The following is a 27,081-nucleotide window of genomic DNA, read 5'->3' as shown; positions in this document are numbered from 1 at the left end:
ACTATTTATCGACCGTACTGTACATCCGTACCATACGGAGCACTTACACACGTTTGCATGTACGTGCGCTACTTACAAGTACGTGAATGTAGGGTCTATGTACGTTACTTCTGACCAATCCATATTGCCAGCCCAAGAGCGAGCCTTAGCCTCATTAAAAAGAAAATGAAGGGGCAAGCATATTTTAGTTTTGCCCCAGGCCCCCCCCCCCATAATTAATAATTCCCGAAATTAGAAGATTTTCTTGCTTTTGAAAGAAAAAAAATGTTGCCCCCATAAAAACATTGGAAGGCAAGCGCACCATTTGCCACACCACACATAATCATAATTTCCCGCGATGAAAAGATTTTCTTGCTTTTTTGTTAGAATTCAAGAAATCTGTCCAATTATTTCACCCAAAAGCAGTGGCATAACTACGGAGGGGGGGGGGGGGGTGCGCCCCCCCCCCTCCTCCCAATCCGCTGGTAAAAAAAAAAAAAAAGATTTACCGAAATAGTAGTTCAAGTGTTAGTAAACTGCTTTTGAATGAAAGGGTGATCCAGAAATAAGATATTTTTCTATGATTTCTTTTAACCATAACTAAATAGGTATATAGTGTGAAACATTGTTCAAAAAGCCTGGCCCCGACAAAAGATTGTGATTCCAGGGGGGCATTTCATGAAGCGTTTTGTCAGATATTTCGTCTGACAAAATGTTAAAAGCTACTGAAATCCTTGCATCTGATTGGCTGGGGGCAAATTTGTCCGACAAGTTGTCGGACAAAAATGCTTCATGAAATGCCCCCCTGGTTGGCAGTCTGCATATAAGCAGGATGTGCGCAGTGTACTCAGTACATCCGAACGAAGAGTCGCTACAATGTTGCGCAATGTGATGTAGAATGTACACACCTTACGCTTCGTTATATCAAAGCTAAATGTCAAAATTTTCAAGCTCGCTCACTCCCCTCGCTCGCATGTAGTCGTTATGCCATTCTCCTGATACCGCTGCCAGTAATTTGTCGTTTCACACCGTCATTCCATAGTCCATTTATATGGGGTGCAACCCACTCCGGCACTTCCACACCCTCCCCCACCCTTGCTCGCTCCCTCGCATACTACCCCCCACCCCTCCCCCCAAGATGAAATCCTAGCTACGCCGGTGCCCTTTCCCCGCTTGGTTTCACTCAAAAAACAGTAAAAATCTAGGGATTGAGAGCTTCCTATATTCCAAATGCTACAATGTTTTGCAATGTGATGTAGAATGTACACACCTTCACATACGCTTCGTTATATCAAAGCTAGATCATTGATTTTGCAGTGTTGCTTTACATACTAGTCTATATAAAAATGTCTTGCATTGCCAATAAAAAGACTTGACCTGGGCTAATTCCTAACTTTTCCATGTATATAATACACACACACAAACAAACACGCACAATTAGTTTAGGGGATGCTCTAAAGTGCAGATTTTGGACATCCTTTCCCCGCTTGGTCACTTCGACGCCACCTCGCTAGTCATACCTCCCCCAGTCATGAACATAAATCCACACCCTTGACTACCAGTGGCGGATCCAGGGGAGGGGCGCACCGGGCGTCCCCCCTCCTTTAATTTCCAAAGCGAAAAAAAAAATAAAATAGCTGCAAACGGCAGTTTTTGGACTGTAAAATGTCAAAATTTTCAAGCTCGCTCACTCCTCTCCCTCGCATTTAGTCGTAATGCCATTCTCCTGAAGTTGCTGCCAGTAATTGCCGGCAGTTGCGCCTGGTGCGCCCCCCCCCCCTTAATTTCCAAAGCGATAAAAATATAGCTACAAACGGCAGTTTGGGGACTGTATAAATGTCAAAATTTTCAAGCTCGCTCGCTCCGTTCGCTCGCATTTAATCTTTATGCCATTCTTCTGATGTTGCTGCCAGTAATTGCCAGCAGTTGCGCCCGGTGCGCCCCCCTCCCTTAATTTCCAAAGCGAAAAAATATGGCTAAGAACGGCAGTTTTTGGACGGTAAAATGTAAAATTTTCAAGCTCGCTCTCTTCGCTCGCTCGCATTTAATTGTTATGCAATTCACCTGATGTTGCTGCCAGTTATTGCCAGCAGTTCCGCCCGATGCCCCTCCCCCTTTAATTTCCAAAGCGAAAAAAATATGGCTAAGTACGGCAGTTTTTGGACTGTAAAATGTAAAATTTTCAAGCTCGCTCGCTCGCTCGCATTTAGTTGTTATGCAATTCTCCTGATGTTGCTGCCAGTAATTACCGGCAGTTGCGCCCGTTGCGCCCCCCACCCCTCCTTTAATTCCAAAGCGAAAAAATATGGCTCCAAATGGCAGTTTTGGGACTGTAAAATGTCAAATTTTTCAAGCTCGCTCTCTTCGCTCGCTCGCATTTAATTGTTTTGCAATTCTCCGGACGTTGCTGCCAGTAATTACCGCCAGTTGCGCCCGTTGCGCCCCCCCCCCCACCCCTCCTTTATTTCCAAAGCGAAAAAATATGGCTACAAATGGCAGTTTGGGGACTGTAAAATGTCAAAATTTTCAAGCTCGCTCGCTCGCTCGCTCGCTCGCTCGCTCGCATTTAATTGTTTTGCAATTCTCCGGACGTTGCTGCCAGTAATTACCGGCAGTTGCGCCCGTTGCGCCCCCCCCCCACCCCTCCTTTATTTCCAAAGCGAAAAAATATGGCTCCAAATGGCAGTTTTGGGACTGTAAAATGTCAAAATTTTCAAGCTCGCTCTCTTCGCTCGCTCGCATTTAATTGCTATGCCATTCACCTGATGTTGCTGCCAGTACAGTTGTACTTGCCAGCAGTTCCGCCCGGTGCGCCCCCCTTAATTTCCAAAGCTAATAAATATGGCTTCAAATGTCAGTTTTTGGACTGTAAAATGTCAAAATTTTCAAGCTCGCTCTCTTTGCTCGCTCGCATTTAATTATTATGCCATTCACCTGATGTTGCTGTCAGTAATTGCCAGCAGTTGCGCCCCCCTCCCTTAATTTACAAAGCAAAAAAAAAAAAAAAAAATGGCTACAAACGGCAGTTTTTGGACAGTAAAATGTCAAAAGTCGCTACAATGTTGCGCAATGTGATGTAGAATGTACACACCTTACGCTTCGTTATATCAAAGCTAAATGTCAAAATTTTCAAGCTCGCTCACTCCCCTCGCTCGCATGTAGTCGTTATGCCATTCTCCTGATACCGCTGCCAGTAATTTGTCGTTTCACACCGTCATTCCATAGTCCATTTATATGGGGTGCAACCCCCTCCGGCACTTCCACACCCTCCCCCACCCTTGCTCGCTCCCTCGCATACTACCCCCCACCCCTCCCCCAAGATGAAATCCTAGCTACGCCGGTGCCCTTTCCCCGCTTGGTTTCACTCAAAAAACAGTAAAAATCTAGGGATTGAGAGCTTCCTATATTCCAAATGTCTGTCCAAAAAAATCACGTAAACATTTAGTGTCAAAACGCACCTCCCTTGAAAAAAAGCTGGTGACGCCCCTGGTTGTTCCTAGCAACCTGAAAGCTCACACGAGGCCTGTTCAACACAACAACAACTGGTGTGTGCAAAGTGGATTCCAAGCATTGAAATGCCATGATAGTGCACGGGTTACTAAAATAACTCGACACCAAGCACTGCCAGGCCCCCAGAGAACAAACTTGACCGCAACAACAAGAAGTCCGTCATTCTAAAAAGAAAGACGATTTATAGTGGCATTTGAATAGACTAAAAGAAGGTACAGATTTTAAATGAGCTGGGAGATTATTCCAGACCTTGGGACCAGAAAAACGCACTCTGTGTTGGAATGAGACTTTTTTTATGTTTTGGAATGTGAATTAGTGAAAATGATCTGGTTTCGTACTTGTGATATTCCGAGTTTTCTTCAAATAAGTGACATAGATGATCAGGGAGAAGATTATTTGTACACTAAATACATAAATCAGGGGCGTCACCAGCTTTTTTTCAAGGGAGGTGCGTTTTGACACTAAATGTTTACGTGATTTTTTTGGACAGACATTTGGAATATAGGAAGCTCTCAATCCCTAGATTTTTACTGTTTTTTGAGTGAAACCAAGCGGGGAAAGGGCACCGGCGTAGCTAGGATTTCATCTTGGGGGAGGGGTGGGGGGTAGTATGCGAGGGAGCGAGCAAGGGTGGGGGAGGGTGTGGAAGTGCCGGAGGGGGTTGCACCCCATATAAATGGACTATGGAATGACGGTGTGAAACGACAAATTACTGGCAGCGGTATCAGGAGAATGGCATAACGACTACATGCGAGCGAGGGGAGTGAGCGAGCTTGAAAATTTTGACATTTAGCTTTGATATAACGAAGCGTAAGGTGTGTACATTCTACATCACATTGCGCAACATTGTAGCGACTTTTGACATTTTACTGTCCAAAAACTGCCGTTTGTAGCCATTTTTTTTTTTTTTTTTTGCTTTGTAAATTAAGGGAGGGGGGCGCAACTGCTGGCAATTACTGACAGCAACATCAGATGAATGGCATAATAATTAAATGCGAGCGAGCAAAGAGAGCGAGCTTGAAAATTTTGACATTTTACAGTCCAAAAACTGACATTTGAAGCCATATTTATTAGCTTTGGAAATTAAGGGGGGCGCACCGGGCGGAACTGCTGGCAAGTACAACTGTACTGGCAGCAACATCAGGTGAATGGCATAGCAATTAAATGCGAGCGAGCGAAGAGAGCGAGCTTGAAAATTTTGACATTTTACAGTCCCAAAACTGCCATTTGGAGCCATATTTTTTCGCTTTGGAAATAAAGGAGGGGTGGGGGGGGGGGGGGGCGCAACGGGCGCAACTGCCGGTAATTACTGGCAGCAACGTCCGGAGAATTGCAAAACAATTAAATGCGAGCGAGCGAGCGAGCGAGCGAGCTTGAAAATTTTGACATTTTACAGTCCCCAAACTGCCATTTGTAGCCATATTTTTTCGCTTTGGAAATAAAGGAGGGGTGGGGGGGGGGGCGCAACGGGCGCAACTGGCGGTAATTACTGGCAGCAACGTCCGGAGAATTGCAAAACAATTAAATGCGAGCGAGCGAAGAGAGCGAGCTTGAAAAATTTGACATTTTACAGTCCCAAAACTGCCATTTGGAGCCATATTTTTTCGCTTTGGAATTAAAGGAGGGGTGGGGGGCGCAACGGGCGCAACTGCCGGTAATTACTGGCAGCAACATCAGGAGAATTGCATAACAACTAAATGCGAGCGAGCGAGCGAGCTTGAAAATTTTACATTTTACAGTCCAAAAACTGCCGTACTTAGCCATATTTTTTTCGCTTTGGAAATTAAAGGGGGAGGGGCACCGGGCGGAACTGCTGGCAATAACTGGCAGCAACATCAGGTGAATTGCATAACAATTAAATGCGAGTGAGCGAAGAGAGCGAGCTTGAAAATTTTACATTTTACCGTCCAAAAACTGCCGTTCTTAGCCATATTTTTTCGCTTTGGAAATTAAGGGAGGGGGGCGCACCGGGCGCAACTGCTGGCAATTACTGGCAGCAACATCAGAAGAATGGCATAAAGATTAAATGCGAGCGAACGGAGCGAGCGAGCTTGAAAATTTTGACATTTATACAGTCCCCAAACTGCCGTTTGTAGCTATATTTTTATCGCTTTGGAAATTAAGGGGGGGGGGCGCACCAGGCGCAACTGCCGGCAATTACTGGCAGCAACTTCAGGAGAATGGCATTACGACTAAATGCGAGGGAGAGGAGTGAGCGAGCTTGAAAATTTTGACATTTTACAGTCCAAAAACTGCCGTTTGCAGCTATTTTATTTTTTTTTTCGCTTTGGAAATTAAAGGAGGGGGGACGCCCGGTGCGCCCCTCCCCTGGATCCGCCACTGGTAGTCAAGGGTGTGGATTTATGTTCATGACTGGGGGAGGTATGACTAGCGAGGTGGCGTCGAAGTGACCAAGCGGGGAAAGGATGTCCAAAATCTGCACTTTAGAGCATCCCCTAAACTAATTGTGCGTGTTTGTTTGTGTGTGTGTATTATATACATGGAAAAGTTAGGAATTAGCCCAGGTCAAGTCTTTTTATTGGCAATGCAAGACATTTTTATATAGACTAGTATGTAAAGCAACACTGCAAAATCAATGATCTAGCTTTGATATAACGAAGCGTATGTGAAGGTGTGTACATTCTACATCACATTGCAAAACATTGTAGCATTTGGAATATAGGAAGCTCTCAATCCCTAGATTTTTACTGTTTTTTGAGTGAAACCAAGCGGGGAAAGGGCACCGGCGTAGCTAGGATTTCATCTTGGGGGGAGGGGTGGGGGGTAGTATGCGAGGGAGCGAGCAAGGGTGGGGGAGGGTGTGGAAGTGCCGGAGTGGGTTGCACCCCATATAAATGGACTATGGAATGACGGTGTGAAACGACAAATTACTGGCAGCGGTATCAGGAGAATGGCATAACGACTACATGCGAGCGAGGGGAGTGAGCGAGCTTGAAAATTTTGACATTTAGCTTTGATATAACGAAGCGTAAGGTGTGTACATTCTACATCACATTGCGCAACATTGTAGCGACTCTTCGTTCGGATGTACTGAGTACACTGCGCACATCCTGCTTATATGCAGACTGCCAACCAGGGGGGCATTTCATGAAGCATTTTTGTCCGACAACTTGTCGGACAAATTTGCCCCCAGCCAATCAGATGCAAGGATTTCAGTAGCTTTTAACATTTTGTCAGACGAAATATCTGACAAAACGCTTCATGAAATGCCCCCCTGGAATCACAATCTTTTGTCGGGGCCAGGCTTTTTGAACAATGTTTCACACTATATACCTATTTAGTTATGGTTAAAAGAAATCATAGAAAAATATCTTATTTCTGGATCACCCTTTCATTCAAAAGCAGTTTACTAACACTTGAACTACTATTTCGGTAAATCTTTTTTTTTTTTTTACCAGCGGATTGGGAGGAGGGGGGGGGGGGCGCACCCCCCCCCCTCCGTAGTTATGCCACTGCTTTTGGGTGAAATAATTGGACAGATTTCTTGAATTCTAACAAAAAAGCAAGAAAATCTTTTCATCGCGGGAAATTATGATTATGTGTGGTGTGGCAAATGGTGCGCTTGCCTTCCAATGTTTTTATGGGGGCAACATTTTTTTTCTTTCAAAAGCAAGAAAATCTTCTAATTTCGGGAATTATTAATTATGGGGGGGGGCCTGGGGCAAAACTAAAATATGCTTGCCCCTTCATTTTCTTTTTAATGAGGCTAAGGCTCGCTCTTGGGCTGGCAATATGGATTGGTCAGAAGTAACGTACATAGACCCTACATTCACGTACTTGTAAGTAGCGCACGTACATGCAAACGTGTGTAAGTGCTCCGTATGGTACGGATGTACAGTACGGTCGATAAATAGTAAACACTGTAGAATACTATTCAAAAATAGATATGTATAAAATCAGTGCTGCCAGAACCAGGGTGCGAATTTTGTGTGTGTGTGTGTGTGTGTGTGTGTGTGTGTGTGTGTCCCTGGTGCAAAATATCAAAAAAAAAAAATAGAAAAGAATAATCATTTAGCGTCCGGCGTTGAGGTCGCTCGCAGACTGATTTCTTTTTTTTCTTTTTTTCTTTTTTTAAAGGATCTGAAGGGGGGTGCGTTCGCACCCAACGCACCCCCCCTGGTGACGCCCATGTAAATAAACCCAATTGGAGTGTATTGATATCTTTTAAATGCAGCAACTTTAACTCATTAAACAATGTATCTGTTCGAGCACCACCAGGACCTATATTTCGTACATTACATAAATATCTAATGATATGATTTTGATAAACCTGTAATCGTTTCAAATTTGATTCAAATGTATTTCCCCAGACAATGTTGCACTACGTCAGGTAAGGTAAAATAAGTGTGCAATAAAGCATACGTTGTATGTTTACAGGCAAAAAATATGCAAATTTACGAATAATACCAATATTTTTTGTCACTTTTCGCTCAACTTCTGCAATATGAAATTTCCAGGATAACTTGGAATCAATAAATACACCTAAAAACTTTGTTTTATCAACTTTAGGAATTGCATCATTTTTTAAGTAAATATTAACATTTCTTACATCAACTTTTTTCCTGTTATTGAAAAGAATATAATTACATTTTTTACTATTCAAAGATAACCTATTATCTTGAAACCAATCACATACCTTTTGAAGTTCACTATTGACTTCATTACACAGGATATCCAGGTTTTTACCACATGAAAAAATATTTGTATCACCAGCGTATAATATAAAAAAAGGCTTCGATTTGACTTAGGAATTTTTACCTTGGTCGTAAGGTATGTAAGTTCATAGATACTCCGAGGGCTTGTCCGCACGGGCAATTTACTCCGACCGGCTATAGTCGTGGTAGCGAGATACTCCTGAGAAAACTCAGGAGTATCTCGTTCGGAGGAAGAGATCGTGGTAAGTTCCTCCGATTGGAGGAAGTTACCACGATCTCCGACCTATCCTATACTCCGACCTATCCTCCGAAGTTACTCCGACCAAGCTTCCTCCGACCCTTCCTCCGAAGTTACTCCGACCAAAACTGCCTCCGTCTGAACATAGCTAATATCTCTCTTTGAGGAATATCTCATTTCAATATTGCCATGTCTATTTACGATCCAGTTGGAACCAGTGCATTTCATTCATTGTCTTGTTTACATCTTTGCAGAGGTTTCATATCATTGGCAGTTATAAAATAGGCAACGGATAATTCAGGTATAATTATATGCGACATTTGCCATAAAGCCTGTAGCTCGTCACATATTTTCATACTCACTGTTGCCTCTCTGTTAGACTACAATATCTCCCTTTGAGGCATATCTCATTTCAATATTGCCATGGGAACTATCATTATGTTTTTGTTGTTTTTTGTGTTTGTGTTTGTGATGTAATGTATTTTGTAAGGCAGCTCACCACAAGCTCTGCTTTTTTGAGGTTCTGCCTTTCTTTACAATAATTTCATGCATGTGATTTCCTACATGAAAAAGATGGAAAATAAATGTTTCACAAACTTAAACTTGAACTTGAACTTGAATGTACCTAAGTATTGAAAACGTTTGCCCTAAAGTGAGAGGGAGATTGGAAGCGAAGTGATACATCCTACAATATTCGTATTTGTACATATTTCAGTTGAGTGAATTTGTGAAGTCAAACATAAATGATTAAGAATGACAGTCACAGTGGTAATATATAGGGGCCTACTAAAATGTCCCATAATATAAGCCCCATCAAGGGTATTTAAACTCATGTTGAAATGGGTGGTATGAATTAGCATCATCTCTATGAGACAAAACACTGGCACGTTGAAGACGAAGAGATAACTGAAGTTTTATCAAATCATTCTGTGAATTTGACTGCACATTCATGAATTGGAAAAACAAAAGTATAAAAATGACCGGGAAAATTTAAAGTAAAACGCATGAAACAGGCGGGTCTTGTCAACATTCTAAGATAGCTAAATGCATTTAAACCAAGCTCTTTATTGAAATCGTTGATGAGGGTATTACGTATTAAATTGTGTGAACAAAATGCATCTGTAACGATAGCAAATAATATGAAACTGAGAAGATGTGACCCAAATGACCATGTCATAATTACACGCACACACATACAGAATACAGACACAGACACACACACACACATATTATATATATATATATATATATATATATATATATATATATATAATGATATTTAACCAGAAAAAGGACTATACAACCAGTCCTATACATAATAGAACATGTAGAACCCTGCATGGGGCACACCAGGTGATGAAACACCAGGGCCCTGTTGCATAAATCCCTTACCGCTGGAGTTACCGCTCCTTTCTAGAGGTATAGTCTTCAAATTAGTGGTAAATTTTATGATCCTTGATGCTGATTGGCTGTGATGCCTAATCTTGACGGTAGTTACCATTGAAATTCAATGATAAGTTTTATGCAACGGGCCCCAGAGCGGGAAGAGACTAGATTTTAAAATGCCTCCCGATGATCCCACTAGAATAATCACCGAAGGCTGATCTCTCTCTCTCTCTCTCTCTCTCTCTCTTTTTTTTTTTGGGGGGGGGGGGAGTAGGAATATAAAAAAGAGGTCAAAGGGTTAACATGCAAACGAGGGTGTCTTGGCATCTGTAAGTTAATGTGGAAAGACCTGTTGCACACTTTTACTGAATTTTGTTAACTTTTTTTTTTTTCACAAACACATATCCACGCAAACACAATTAAAGATCCTGATCATTTCAGGGGGTGGTGGCAACTGATGGGGTAACACCCTGGCAACTCTTCATTTCCATCTCTCATATCTTCGTTATTATCAGGACACCCTATACAATTTATTGGTCTATTGGTGGCGCTGTTCATCCTGTCGGTCCAGTGCCGTATGTGTCGGTCCAGTGCCGCTATACGGCACTGTGTCGGTCTCGAGGGCCTTCTTTGCTTATACCCCTTTCAGGTAATCGCGGTTCAATTATCCGCATCCAAATAATGCGGATGAAGTAATCAAAATCGCGTTCATATATCCCATGAAGTGTGCACTACTTTTACGAGCGCCCGTTCATATAATGGTGCGAAAGACGGGAGTATTTGTCATACTGCGCACGCCTCTAATGACGTAATGTTTCCGGTGATATATCCTCAAGCGCGCGCGGGACGGGACTCACGTGTATGCACAGCTCTCGCTCAAGCTCAGCAATTAGCGGTTGTGCGGGAAATCGAGTGACCTTTGACCGAGCTGTGGAATGTTAGTGCGCATAAGTCGTAAAACGCGTTCATGTATTCTCGATCAACTCCTCATGATGCTGCAATAATGCGGATAATAGCAGCATCAAAATAATGCGCACTTTTTTACTCCTCTCCCGTTCATGTAATCAAAATTTTACGACTTAGTACTCCTATTATCCACATCCACGATTACCTGAAAGGGGTGTTAGTGTCGGTCTCGTGAACCTCTTTTGCGTAATGTCGGTCTCGTGGGCTTTGTTTGCTTAGTGTCGGTCTCATGACCTTTTTGTGCGTAGTGTCGGTCTCGTGAGTCGTATAACTCCTGGGCTTATTTTATTTGATGTCGAACTCGTGGGCTTTATTTACTCAGTGTCTAACTCGTGGGCTGTATAACTGGTGGGCTGTATGACTTGTGAGCTGTATGACTCGTTGGCTGTATGACTTGTGAGCTGTATGACTCGTGGGCTGTATGACTTGTGAGCTGTATAAACTTGTGGGCTGTATGACTCATGGGCTGTATGACTTCTAAGCTGTATGACTCGTGGGTGTCGGTCTTGTGACGTGCACCCATAAAACAAACATAAATTATGGAGGCAAAAATCTAGTTGTAATGGATCGAAAGCAACGAATGTTTATTGGGAGGCTATGTCATCGTTCATCATCGAAACAGTCACACATTTCGATCATAAATTCAGCTAGACTGGAGCAACTTACGAAGGCTATTTCATGTGAAATACATAGCATGACTGTTAATTTAAAGGGAGGATCATACACGACATAATTCTTACACCTTAGTCTACTGGCATATCTACCATAAACATAGAACAAGTTAGCACGCATGACTCTAAAGAATAAATATCATTCGTTCAGCTACTTGTGAAGAATGTAAATTGTCTGCTGACATGATTACAACAAAAATATGATTATTGTCAAAAAGGGCTGACAGAGTACATTTATGCAAGCATTACAAACACAGCAAGAAACAGATATAAATCTAACCGCTAATCGAATAAACTATGGAAACAGCATCTTCGCTTCCGCATATGTACTTATAGTATAACAATGAAATTTAACGATACTATAGAAAACGTCTTCGTAAGTGACCTTTTCATCTAAGTAATTATAAATGTAAGACTAAAATCCTTGAATTTTTACAGGAACTATCGCCTAAAATTTATGGATTATGTTACTGTTTTCGCTTTAATGATAAAAATCATGAGATATAAAGAGAAAATGGACACCACCCATTATCACGTTCATGGTAAAATAGATACGTGTTTCTATGTGTTGCAGTAACCATGATGATGTAACTGTATAAAATGTTATAGTTACTACACTTCTAGCGCCTTTTTTGTAAGAAAAATTATCAACACTTCACGAATTTACCTTCTAATGGTAGGTAGGTACTCATAAAGAGATCCAGACATTGAGCTTGCATGTCAGATCACATAGGCCCATTCTTTACTATGATGACATAAGACGCAGTCCTCAACTTTCTGATGCTTTTACTCTAAGCCTAAAGGAGTTCCTGGTTAGTGCATGTCTCATTTTTAATTTTGACCCCTACACCACAGACTTTGAAATAACATGGACATGTGTTGCGATCAAGAATTCCTTCTTGAAGCATGTCATTTTGTTCTTGTATTATGAATGTTGAGGAAATGCATGAAGAGATTTTGCTAAACAGTGTTGATGAATGACTTACACCTGTACGTTCTAATTTAGCCTGAAACTCATACATTGTCCTGACATAATTCAGATTCTCATAGTTGCTCGAGACTTCTTTACGTTTTAAAATCAGTGGCAAATACAAAGACATTCTCATTTGACCTTTGTTCTGCACATGCGCAAATCACAACCGTGAACTCCCTTATTGCATGGAGACGCGGCACACCACTCATTGGTATGCCTCTAACATGCACTGTCAAGCATGACTGTTGTTGACTGACAACGTATCACTTATAATAACGTACCAACTTATAGTAAATATACGTTACCCCCTCATTAACGCGTAGCCTACTTCTGTATAATGAACACTGGAATCGGGGTATTCATGACATTGACCCAGGTAAAGTTATCTTTTATTACTTTCATTAGTATCCTTTGTCACTATAGTTGCTGTCGCATACACTCTCAGAATATTGTTGTCAATGACTGTCATAGTCGATAATTTGAAGAGATTCAAGACATATGTTTAAAAGCCCCTAAAACAAAAACAATAAATTACGGCTTGAGTGTTATCTCACGAAGGGCATGCGTTTTGTCGAGGAAAAAAAAAGTTGGAGGAGGGAATGACATTAAACCAACAACAACAACAACAAAAACAACTCTCCCAGATAAAAAGATGGTTTCTTACGGTTCAGGACTTATAAACTCATCAATTTGATCATTATATCTTTCTTGTGAAGGCAAATTAGCAGCTGTGTACAAGAATAAGTAAATCATATTAGCTGTGTACAAGAATAAGTAAATCATATTAATGACAAATTAGAAAACATTAGTTTTGAAGAGGTCTTTAGTTGTAACGTCTGTAATTATTCACTGACACAATATTACAAATTACATTTCTTTGAAGCACTAAACTGATTCTAATTCACCGAGAGAGGCTAATAGATATAAGTTGCAAACTTTAATGAATAATAATCGGCATTTTACACCAATTTATTACAAACGTCACCAAAATATCTCATAATGAGCACCAAAGAAATGGTGGGGGAAGAAAATATATATATATATATTTTTTGTAATTGCATGCTACACAAAATTATCGGGCAACCTTTCGAATTTATCGCTGGCAATGCATAGTATAGGACGCATTAACCCATCGTCCCCCCTCCCCCCGATAAACCAAGAAGGACGATATTACATTGGTCAATGGATGGTTGCCGATGGTTGTGTGGTGCCACCTTTTTATTGTGTAGTTTCTCAACTCTCAGTGGTTACTTCCCAGTGAGAATCAGTGGGGAAGTTATCCCAAAGATCTGTAGTGGTATCCCAAAACAAATTACCCTCACTGCCTCCGCCATTAGCTGTTGCTTGTGGAGTCCTGGTCGCTTCGACTGATGCCGCAGCGCCAGTTACTTCCTGGGTTGGTTCGCCGCCGTCGCCTTGAGGAGGAGTTTGCTGATGAGCAACCGTGGGCGTTCTCGATGTATGCTGACCTTCGGTAACTGTACTATCACCCCAGGAGAAGGAGCCGGATTCCCAGTTTGAATAATCGTTGATCCTGTCTACTTCTTCACCCTCGGGCAAACCTTCGTCACAAAACACGTATTTTGACAAAGAGCATAAGCAGTATTTTTTTAAAGTAAGAACGACGACGATAGTTCGAAATGAAGCAAATATTCGAAATAATCCATGGTGATATCATGATAACTAATATTAAATTAGATTGTCTCCAACTTGCTACACAGCGACAAGATAATACAATTACCTAAACCCTGCCATCAATACATTTTGTAAAGATAAGAGGAGACGCTATAACACATGAATAATAATAAATTTTAAAAAAGAGTGTTTACTTCCAAAAGGCGCTAAATCCATTGAAAACTGATAGATACATATAGCACCTTTTGGAATTTTCAAATACAAAATGAAACTTTATGGGTAGTAATTATTTGCAAAGAGCTGACATTTTAATATTTTTCGAAACTTCTTCATTATTTTGAGGGCAATGAGAACGGTATTTCTTTCATGCCTGCAAAAGCAGCCAAATCCTTTTTTTTTTTCTTTCTTTTTTGTGGGGGTGGTGGGGGAGGGGGATGAGGCTTCAATTTCAAAGATATTTTGAGTATTGACTATTTGTTTTTATCTTCACTTGGACAAGGAATTTAATGAAAATAAATAACTTCATGAATGCATAAATATCATAGAATCAAAATGCGAGGAAGCGGACTATAGTTGGGGGGAAAACACAACTTACATAATGATTTTCTGTTTGGAAAGAACAAGTAATACGAGAAATACATGTATCTGTTAACTCATATTTGTCTTTATTTACAGCTAAAATGGGAAAATTACACATTCTAACTTTTTCATACTTTTTCATATTTGTTGTGCCAAATATACTTATATACATTTGTACATTGAATTGCATAGGCAGGTTTATGTCAAACAACAGTAATGACAGCAAGCGTTTGTAATTGCATAAAAAAAGAAAACAGTAACGCAACATTTTAAAGTTCCATGACATGTTTCCCCGAATGGTCATTTTTTTTTGCAACTACATAAAAGTATGCAAATTAGCCTATGTTGTATGATGAAATCAAATCGGTTTATTCACAAAAAAGTATCATAAAAACCAAGTCAGTCGATTCTGAGCAACATATAATCTATCCAGCCTTGTGGTAATTGTCAGGTGATTGCGACAAGATAAAACTTTGATGCAAACATTTATTTTAATCCAAAAATTTATCAATGGATTTTTCTGTAGATTTGTGGGACACGTGTGTAATAGCTATGATATCATACCACCATGTGATCTGACATGTGCTGCTAGAATAGGGAGGTTAGATACCTGCCTGTCTAGAATTACTAATATCCGTTGCAAGAACGTTACGTAAACAGTTCCGATCTTTATTATTTTAGGTTCAATTTGATGTGTCTGTCGGAGTGAGATTATTGACGTCGATTTGAACGCTGTGTTGACTGTACCTAAATGTTGGGTTTTAACAACCAGCCCTGGTATGAAAATTGGTATGAAATACATTCTAGACTAACAGACACGTGTATGTTCCTATGGCTCTAGATAAGAATTTACATTCGGTGATGTTCCAACTAATTTGTAAAGAGAGCAATGGTTTCTTTTTCAGACTCACCATAGATACAGACCGCATTGTCAGCAGCAACTTCAACAATGAGACGGAGCAGGCACGCCCTGGCTTTCAGTTGGCAAACACTGGTGTAGTTTCTACCGTCTGTTCCACAAATGACGCCAGCGTCAGGCTCGTACGGACAATCAAACGGATTGATGCAGGTACATGCGGCCTCTCCCGAGTACAGAACCGTGCACTTCTTCCATGAGTCCTCGCATGTCACAGATTCGCACGGCGAGCGGGGACGAACCGGTACAGCTTAAAATCAAACATAGATGTCAAAAACACACGTCAAAAAGAAACAAAAATAATTAAGATGTATGAGAAAGCTTTCTTTTTATATAATGCTTTGAATCACTAGTTGATGTGTGGAGAGAATATGGAGCGAATAGCAATCAGCTTCACGTGAAAAATATTCTGCGTGTTAAAGGAAGACTTGTTTGCTTGTTTGCATGAACATGGGTTTATAAGAAGGCAACTATTTAGGGAGTCAATAGCATGAGGGAAAATGTAAGACATGTGTATTAATCCGTATAATCTTTGGTCGGGAAGTGGGTCGCCTCTTCACTTGTTCCAATGGTATCATATAATACATAATAGAATTACGATATTCACACAAAATAATGTATGATTCATGACAAATCTAAACAGATTTTGCAATGCTCATCATGCCCAAAATCTGCTTTGAAATTAATGCATTTTCATTTTCTTAATGTAATTTTTTCTCGCAAATAAAGGAACACCGAGTCATCGTGGCTTGCTGATAATAAGGCTACTTTATTTTTTCTCATCTTATATCACGAAAGTAAATGTGTAGGCCTTTATATGTATGCACACATATGTATATTTTATGTATGTATCTACACTGTGTATATATTTATATGTACAATTATAAGAAGAATGAGTCTCAAATACGCCATCTGTACATCCAACAAGAAGGTTTTTATTCACAAAATTTTCAACTTGCCTGGGGCCTTTAATTCGTAAGTGTAGTGTAGTAAAATGATTAGTCTTTTCAAACATGGATCATAACAACATAACACCGTAACAATGCTCTGTGCGTATATATATGTATGTATGTATGTATATATATATATATATATATATATATATATACACTTGGTGATACTATCCTTCTATGAAGAGTGCTCGATATCCTCAAAGGAAGAGCTTTAGACAGAATTATTGCAACAAGTTCACTCGGTTGACATCAGGTACATCCGTATTTTATTGCTACTCGGAGTTTCATGCCACCTTCATTTAGGGTCAATCATCAGGCAATGATTGAATGAATCATTGCCTGATGATTGCCCCTAAATGAAGGTGGCATGAAACTCCGAGTAGCAATAAAATACGGATGAACCTGATGTCAACCGAGTGAACTTGTTGCAATACTTCTGTCTATATATATATATATATATATATATTAGTCAATGGGAGGATTGTGAAATGATAACGTCACAATATACAACGAACGACGAGGGGGGGGGGGGGGGTTTACTGCGGGGGCTCGCCCGCCCCCCCCCCCCACTTCTTTGTACCATACAAAGGAATATATAAGGTGTCCTGAAGAAACCTGTAAGTGGCAGCAGAAGTTGCGCTGAAGGCCATATGTATGTGATATATATATATATATATATATATATATATATATATATATGACAGCAAATCTTGCACATATAGACGTGGCTGGTGTTGGGTAGCACCCCTTTAATCATCAAGCTTTCGGGCGAAATGCCCTTCTTCAGGATCTACACAGTCAATGACATCAACGTATAAATAAAATCAACCTAGGCATAAAATCATACTAAACTTAACTAATCTTATATATCATACAATTCAAAATATACTCAACATAAAACATACCTCAATAGATTTACTGTCCGTGCACCGCCCCGCCATGTTGCGGTTAAGTCCTTTGATGTCAGTATATATATATATATATATATATATATATATATATATATATATATTATTTTTTGCTAGTTCATGAAATCCGGAAGTGGCCCCCCTTCCTTTTTGAAAACGCTCCGTCGACCCTGCAACGTGCATGGTAAATAGTGGAGCTACTGTGTTTAAAGTCCGATTTAAATCCGAAATAACAAGCTCTTCGGGCCATAGATTTTGTTGAGCAGGGTTATACGACAATTACAATTTACGTGAAATTGGCAGATTTCTCATGATATTCATGCAGCGATATCCTCTTTACTATTTTGATTTTGATTTTGATTTTGCACATACCTTCACAAATTGGAAAATCGTCCGACCACTGAGCGTTACTTTCATGCTCGCTCGTTGCTTAGGCCGACCAGATAGTAGCCCGAGTTGCAAAAGAATTCCAGTCGTGCGCCAATTAATCGTCTGCTGCTCGTCACCACGTGTATTCGTCCATTAGAGGGTACCACCGGCTCGGGACACATATAGGCTGTGATATGGAAAACGGAAACCAGCAATGCAGAATTCGTGCTTAATGATGGCAGAAAACATGTAACTACAACACTGCAAAAAGTCCGGTGTTGAATATGAAACACCGAGCTGGTGTTAAATTCCCGGTGCTCATTCATGGTGTTAGATTAACACCTCCGGGTGTCATTTCAAAATATAAAATTTTTGAATAGTTTCTTAGTTACTGCACTTATTTTTAATTTTGAACTTCAACAAGACGATAAAGAATTTTCCGATAAAGTACTTGATTTTTGAAAAAAAAAATGTGTAAACACATTTACACCACAGTAACACCAGTTGGTGTGGTCTCCTATTGAAGCTGGACGGGTTTTATACCATTGAAATTAACACCACCAATATCAAATCAACACCATGCGGTGTCATTATTGAATGAAATATAGCGCAGTGTCAAAAATATCACCAGCCAGTGTCAAATTAACACCACGAAGTGCCAGGTGAACGCTTTTTAACACCGTCACAATATATTTTCTACACCTGTGAGTGTGGTCCTCTATTGAAGCTTGATCGGTGTTAGATTTAACACCTACAAGTATGGTGTTAAATCTAACACCGATGTTTTTACAGTGAAGAAAGTGTCATTAAATGATAAAGAACGTATCCAACAAGGTTAATGTGTGCGCTTTTGAGTGGAGACATTAATATACAAATGGACAGCTTTCAAATTTCGAAGTCAGTTAAATCTTCTTCATTTACTGCCGGAGACATGAAATGGGAACAAATTTTTTCACTTCGTTTTGCATGTGTCAGATATATCATTTTATTATCTGTAAGTTTGGCTTTAATTGTTGAATTAAAGTAATGGACTGAGATGATGACATTGAGAGATTATTAGGCATTAGGTAAAACTGTCACTTTACAGTGCAGTGGTGTAGACCTAATTGACATTCAGAGAAACTGATACAAGAAATTTCTTCCAATAAGGAAGGGAACGAATGTCGCGATAAACTAAAGCAAGCTAAGGTACCGTGTTTTTTTTTTAACTTTCTTTTGTTCCGTTTTGTTTTTTTCTTAGAAAAGTAGGACGAGATGAAATTGATGTAGAAATTGCGTTCCTTTACGTCAATTGTAATACATTGATTGATTTTTTTTTTCTCTTCTGTCCTCTATCTGTGGTTTGATGAGGGCGGGGTTTATCACTCCAGGGGGGTGTTTCATCAACGCTTGTCAGCGCCGACAACTGTCGCCGCTGACCAATTTCAGCAAAATCCTTGGTTTTGATTGGCTGAGATGCTCTGGTCACTGACTGTTACTATGGTGATTCAAGTTGTCAGCACCGACAAAAGTTGATGAAACACTCCCCCTCCCCCCCCCCCGATTTGGGGTAAGGTGGTTACAATCTCATTTATCATGTATGCAATTTCCTGTAATTCCAATTCAAGGTCGTGTATTGGCTTTAGACTATGTCATCTCGGGCTACATGTTCCATCTTTACACCTGTTTATCTTGCATGACAGACTGTTCTCAATTCACCAATGCAAGAAGGCCTGCATCGCTCTTCATTACATTGTACAACTCTTAAAACAGCCGAGTCAGAACTGATCCGGAACTGGGTCCGTTGGGGTCACACACCGTTCCGGGTCAAAAATGACTTGGAATTTGGTCATGAAGACTCCGAATGGGGTCACCCTGACCCAATTCATTACTCTGAATGGGTCATATCTGACCCCATTCCTTGTCATTTCTGACCCGGAACGATGTGTGACCCCAACGGTCCCAGTTCCAGGTCAGTTCTGACTCGGATGTTTTAAGAGTGTATACTGATGTAACAATGAATGTGGCCAGACTTCTCTATCACCTTGCCTGAGTACATTGTTTTGGCTCCCTGAGATTTTCGGGATTAGTAGATAGGATATCGGCCACTCGACCCACATGACTTGTCTCGCTCTTCTCCCATCCCTGTGTCTCATCTCGCTTGTTTTCCTGTGTACATTCTCTTTAGATAAGGCCATTTAATATTAAACAGATGTCCAGTCATGTAAAGTCCTGAAGAATCAAACTTATTTTGTACGTGTTGACTGCCAGTCCTCAATAACACACATAAGTCGATGTATACTCCGTACACTATTCGTCTGCAGTTCTATTCACGTTATTATAAGATCCCTTATTTTGTCGTATATATTGCACTGAAGAATGGGTCATCCACCACATGCAACAACCATAATAATGTCTTATTGTTTTATTCAGCAACGCAGGTTTTCTCGGTTTATATTGAAAAATTGAGAAAACTTTATATACCTGTAATTTTTTTTCTGAAAGCGAATCAATTGACATAAATGATATCATATGATCTTAAATGACATCAGTGATATCAAATGAAATAAATAATATCAAATATCAAATGATTTTATGATATAAATGATATCAAATGATATGAACGTTATGAAATGATATCAAATGATATGAACGTTATGAAATGATATCAATTATATCAAATGGTATCAAATGATTTAAATATCAATATTGCAAGAAATCATTTCCCTTGATCTTATCTCTATAAAGCAGGACATACATGTATTCCTACTCTCCCTGTCCGCTTCTGGCGGAGAGAGGCGTGGTTAAAATCGTGGCAGGGTTAATAGGGACAAGACGGTTCGTTACACTATGCGTAAGATAACAAGAATTATACTATGTGCTAGTATTTGAATAGGTTTTGACTATTTGTTTGAATGTGCGTAAACATATGTTTATCTTTATAATATGTGTGCTGAATTACTTAGTAAAATACTCGCATGAGTGTGTGTGTGTGTGTCCCACTCCACCAACTTTGCCTTCATGGAGTACAGGGTTCACATCTCACCTAACCATAAACATGTGATAAAGACACCATGGAAATAAAAATGATGCTCCTAATGTAGTGAGTTAACAGATATCTCCCTACCACCCCAAATCAGGAACCAGATGCTCACGTTCGCATTGAGGTATCTCATCCGACCACCGGCCCAGGACACATGTATGATAAGGCGTGTAGACTCGAGATAGTGGTAAGCGGTATTCGTCGTCACACTCGAATGTGATTCGCTGTATGATAGGGTAGCGACCAGGAATCCACTCGAATGATTTCACTACACGGCCATGATTGATAACTGGTTCCGGACAGTACAGCTCTGTAGGAAGAAATGGAAGGAAAATAAGGAAATGTATTAACGTCTAGCAAAATGATAGTCAAGTTTCTCGTCATGACATTGTTTCCACTCAAATCATTACTCATACGTTTTAGATCAAAGTTGTTGATAACTTGCTATATATTTTATTATAAGGAGTGTTCACAAATGATTAAGATGACCCTGAGGTTAAAGGAAATCCGAACGAAAAGAGAAATGTGGATTGAGTGAAAGCAGCACTGAGCAACACTATAGTAGAACACATCCCTGAAAGTTTGAGGAAAATCGGACAATCGATGCAAACGTTATGAATTTTAAAGTTTTGACTAACCGCTTTCAGGAAGCAAGGGGGATATTGCTTTACCCTTAATATATTATGCCAATATCAAGTTGATGTAATGTGCAATTTTCATGAAAAAGGATTTTCTTGCGTGTGTGGAATTCCCTGTATCTTCTTTATATTGTTGTCCACACATGACGCCATAACCTCTAGTAGTCTCCTCATCAAGCAGTTCAAACACCAAAACTTCAAACATGTGTAAATCTGTAACTTTTGCATCGATTGTTCTATTTTCCTCAAACTTTCACTCATGTGTTATAGTGATGTTGCTGCTTTCATTAAATCCACATTTTTCTTTGGGTTTGGGTTTTCTTTAAAGTCATGATTTACCATTTACCATACAGATGAAACAAAAACCAAGCATTAGTGATTCAAAATAGTTCTGAAATGTGACTTAAGGATACAAACAACCAATGGTAAAATTTGAACCACACTGTAATCGACGTAAGTATTGTTGATTATACAAAATGTGAACAATAATTATAATTAAACTGTTTCCAGACTAAACCATCACATTTACGGTTTGATGAGAAAATAGAGATATTTCCTTACATCTTAGGCTTTATTGCAAAAAAAATGTATATAGGAGGATGTTTTGTGATATAATTGACCTACACATATGTATCAAAAGGGATATCTTGAATTTTTTTTTTTAATTACTGCTCCCAAATGTAAAGAGAACCTTTAAAGGTAGGGGATACCTTTTACAGACCTCCCAAAATGCAACAAAACATTCAATATGAACCTCAGGGGACTTGTTTAGGCCACTGCTGAGAAATTTGGAAGTCAACAGTTATCTACAATTTGAATAATGCACAAAACTCAACTACTCAGTAGTTCTGCGTGTCAGCCATACTTAAGCCTTTTTGTTGCAGTCTTCTGTATTTCTTTTAATCTATAAACACAAATCTAAAAGTATAAGAGCTGATGTAATAACATATAGAGTGTGTGGCAAGAATGTATATAGAAATGCTTGTAAGTTTTGATGAACTTTCTTCACAAAATATACATATGGACACACATGCAGTGGATGGGTCTGCAAAGCTAGCCTAGTAATGTACTGGAATTTACGGTGAGCCCCGAAAAAAATTCAATTCAAAATCTAACGGTCAATAAAAATGTACTAAATGTTACCTTCTACTTTCAATACTTTATGGGAGTTTCTAAAATGATACTCTCTTCAACATACCACTGTATTTATACAACTCTTCATTTAAGGCATGCAAATGGGATTCCCTACCTTTAAGGTTAACTTGTAAACTATAGTATGCCATATTTCATATCCCTGTTCCGTTTTTATAGATATTTTATGTAAAATATTCCCTTGTCCCTTTTTTCTTTGTATATTATAGGCTGCATATAAAAGTATACAAAATGTTCGTTCTCATTTTGAAGTTAAAACGTAACATTATCATTTTAGGTTGATCTTTCGTAAAATCATAATGAAACCCTTTGTGAACCTCGTCCCTCTTGGTTTGGTGGTCTTTTCAATGAAGTTATATGAGACAAAAAACATGCAGAATATGTCATGCAATAGATGTAATATCAGAATATCACATAAAAGCTGCACATCTCGTAAAACGTGCGAAACTCTTCCAGTCCTCACCAGGTACATACGAAAAGAGCATGTTCTTCCCCCTCTTAAATCTAAAGAAACGAACGAGCGAAATCATCTTGTTCACCCTCAGAAATATACTTCCGCCGAGACACCATTCGTTGATATCAGAAATGCCTTCGAATCCCAATAACTTAACTGATTGTCCAGGCGAACAGTTCTCTAAAGCATCCCTCTTGAAGAGAAATATGTCATTTTTGCGTTATCAATTCGGAAACAACATCATGGCGTATAGCAGATGCATTCTTTTTTAATTGTTATAATCAATACTTCCCGTAAAAGTACCCCAACATAAGACGTTACTTGCAAGTAGAGGGACTTCTCTTCATAATGTTCTTTACGTGTTTTGGTTTTATCATGACACCAAGCATTGCTATAATATGTTTTTCATCCAGCGACGACGTCCTATTCATGAAATTCACCTACACAAAGTATTAAAAATCCCCAACTTTTGCAAAGATTGTCCAAATTACGTCAAATTTCACTGTTTCCTAATACATATATATATATATATATATATATATATATATATATATTGCGCTTACCTATTCCATATTTACGCTAAGGGGGGGGGGGGGAGGGGGATAGTAATTTTATTGGAGATATTTCCTAATACACACTATCATCACAGTTTGTCTGCTACTACGATGTATATTTAAGCTCCTTGCACTCATCTTTCTGTTCTGCACTTTCTAGTGTGGCTACACATCCTGATTTCACTGTCTCATTGTTTTTACGACGGACAGCATTTTATTACGTGTTGAAACATCCACATGTGTTTTGACATGCATTTACAGTGGTACAAATGTATTGCTAACTTTCGTACACTTCACGGAAATAAAGCCCAGTCTTTCAGATGATTTTTCTTTTCTCACACTGGACATCAAGAAAGCACATATACGTTGAACTACATTACATTATTGCGGAGATTAAGAGGTACAAGTGAGAGAGTGATCTGATTTGGTAAGAAGGTGAATAAGTGAGTTTATGAGGCTGTACCAGTTAAGATTGAGAATGAAAATCAACCCCAAAAATTGAAGTCAGGAGTTAAAGGACAAGTCCACCTTCATATACATAAGGATTGAGAGAATGCAGCAATATTAGTAGAACACATCAGTGAAAGTTTGAGGAAAATTGGACAATCCGTTCAAAAGTTACGAATATTTTAAGTATCTGCGCAGTCACTGCTGGAAGAGGAGACTACTACAGTGTATGATGTCACATGCGTACAACTATACAAGGAAAATAAAAAGAGAATTTCACAAAACTTTACTTTTTGAATAAAGTGCACATTTCTTCGACTTGCTATTGACGTATGTTAAGGGTAATATTATTCCCCCTACCTTCTTAAAGAGAGAAGTCGAGTGTTCTTTTGTTATGCGAGAAAAATGGAAATATGTTGAATTTTCTTTATTCTTTCTTTATACCGTTGTACTCATGTGACATCACAAGCTATAGTAGTCTTTTCATCCAGCCGTGACTGAGCAGAAACTTCAAAAATTCATAACTTTTTAACGGATTGTCTGATTTTGCTCAAACTCTCACTGATGTGTTCTACTAATATTGCTGCATTCACTCAACCCACATGTCTATGAAGGTGAACTTGTCCTTTAATGAAGAAATATTGGTCAACCGCGTCAGTGCGCTTTGAGGGAAATTAGACGATAGGTTACTTTACTATTATTATTATTATTGTTATTATTATTACTATCACTATTATTATCATTATTATTATTATTATAACTATAATTATGATTATTATTATTATCAATATCATCATTATTGTTATTCTTTATTCTTTATTTCTCTCTTCTTCTTTTTTTAGGGAAGAGGTCTTAATAACCTCCTTCTGAAGGCAGGGGGAACAATAGCACTCTGAACATGATGCCACTACCAAGTCGAGGGAATGTGATGTTTTTATTTCAAAGTAATGAAACCTCAACATTTTGCGAGTACAAACAAGTTAATGGAATGTATTTCTTTTTATTCATATAGACTGAAATTCAATAAAGTTGTTGTAAAATGTTCCTTATATTGTGTGATTATCACGTCGCCATGTAGCAGCCTTCATATGCAGTGATTAATATACAACGCATGTATTTAACCTAAAGTTACCTTTAGGAGGGATACTCCAATATCCTCAACTTTACTGAGTATTTGTTCTACCATTATATTCGCATTTATCGAATACACACAAACACACACAAACATATAGTTCACACAGATACATGCATACAGTGTTTATTATATTAAATACAACTCAAGATAAGTCAAGCAATTAAAGTTGGATATATTTTTTCTATAAAGGCATTGTCTTCATTAAATATGACATCATCGGAAAGATTGGTTAATTATCTTTAAAATGCCACCGGACTTGTTACGATGGTGTGTTCCTGAAATGTGGGAAACAGCTGAAAATGGGAACGGATCTAAAGTGAAAAGTCGCAACAATTCTGCTATTGATGATGTACTGTATCGATAAGGAAAAACAAACAAACAAACAAACCCTGTAATAAGCAATGCTGAAATGTGAGAACTTTGAAGAGTTCCCACTTCCTAAACACTATAGATGATCGCTTGGTGAACCTTTATTATTAATCTTAAGATACTGTAGTTTTTGATCCATGGATAAAGCCTGGAATCTAATGAAAATCTCAATGTTTTCTTTTCAAGCACATGCCTTCCATGAAAAAACAAAACAAAACAAAAGCAAATTAGGATTATGCTTTTGGACAAAAACGTTTGTTCCATTTGTATTAACAATTCATATTTGACATTTCCTCATACGCAGTTGTACTGTGCATATCAGGAATGTGCATTTAAACAAGTGAGTTGTTTGGAGAACCACATATACATCAAACTAGAATTGCATGACTTATTTTGAGGGCTCTATTATAATACACACACAGGCACACATACACACACACACACACACACATAATTGCATACATTTGTGTTATCATAATTATGCGTGTTTTTTTTTCTGAGGGTGTTTCTTTTTCCTTTGAGTCACCTTTTCGTAACACGTTTAGACTTTAACAGAATTTGCATGAGTTGGCTAAAGACAAATGTACCTAAGTCAATGCGTTTTGATATTCATAAATTGAGCAAAAAAACGTGTACGTCTGGTCCGTATGATAGTTAGCCATCCCCATTCTTGGACAGAGGGGAAACTCTTTGTCGGTGCTCTGTTTCATTATGCACATGGTATACTCTTTGTCGTCATTTTCACGCGTTGCGGGATGATTTTTTTTTTTGCTTTTGTTTTTTGTCTTCATCAGCGTTTACTATCGTGTCAAAGCAAGCAGAAGAAATGCCACTACACACAGACACACACATGCTCTAACACACAGACAATCTGAAAGTAACCATGAAAGCTGCACATACCATTAAAGAGTACTTCGACTGTATGGCTACTGCCGTCAAGCGTACATGTGAAGTTTCCAGAATTCCTCCAAGTGGGCGAATTCAGAGTGATTTCTCCTCGATACTACACGTGGGGGATATTAGACAAAAACATTCAAAGCATACGTGACTGGAGAACAGCCATTCAGAAAAAAAAATGTACGGTACTTGTTAAATTGGTTTTATATATCAAAAAAATAATTGTTTTTTTAATTTAAAAAAAGACGAATCTTACGTTTTTTTTTTACAAATCGACATGTGAATATAGAACAAGCTTTTAAAACTTAAAGAAAAAACAGGCCGTCAGAATTGTATGTCGTGTTCACCCTATTGTGCACTTATAAGACCTTTGTTTTTAAGTTAAAGTTTTCATAATATTTGTGATACGTATAAATTTCAAGCTGCAATTTTTACGTATTTTTGCCAAAATAGCTTATTACCAAAGTCTCTTCTAGAGTGTTTTAAACTGAATAAAAGTTTATACAGTTTTAATACAAGAAATGTTTAAATAATTTTCATTTGCCACAAATAAGAACATTTGTGTACAAAAAATCTGTATTCTTCTCAGGACAGCACATTTGGAATCATTTGCCAGAAATCATTCTGAAAAGTCAAAGTTTAAACTGTTTTAAA

General features: G+C 38.9%; 2 long non-coding RNA genes across 2 annotated transcripts; both read right to left on the bottom strand.

Annotated features, from left to right (window-relative positions):
* Positions 1-11,829: 11,829 nt before the first annotated feature.
* Positions 11,830-17,792, bottom strand: LOC139733812 (uncharacterized). The gene is made up of 3 exons (XR_011711122.1): positions 17,763-17,792; positions 15,525-15,779; positions 11,830-13,961 (listed from the first exon to the last, which is right to left on the bottom strand). It is a non-coding gene; the product is annotated as an uncharacterized lncRNA (long non-coding RNA).
* Positions 17,793-17,812: 20 nt separating this feature from the next.
* Positions 17,813-26,499, bottom strand: LOC139733811 (uncharacterized). Its single transcript, XR_011711121.1, has 3 exons — positions 26,431-26,499; positions 20,894-21,091; positions 17,813-17,946 (listed from the first exon to the last, which is right to left on the bottom strand). It is a non-coding gene; the product is annotated as an uncharacterized lncRNA (long non-coding RNA).
* Between the last annotated feature and the right edge of the window lie 582 nt (positions 26,500-27,081).

The sequence above is a fragment of the Diadema antillarum genome, unplaced genomic scaffold (genome assembly GCF_040938485.1).
Source record: "Diadema antillarum isolate AM-2024a unplaced genomic scaffold, OU_Dant_1.0 seq00000493_RagTag, whole genome shotgun sequence".
Taxonomy (NCBI): domain Eukaryota; kingdom Metazoa; phylum Echinodermata; class Echinoidea; order Diadematoida; family Diadematidae; genus Diadema; species Diadema antillarum.
The sequence above is the reverse complement of the archived record's forward strand: the minus strand, read 5'-3'. Positions and strand labels throughout refer to the sequence as shown.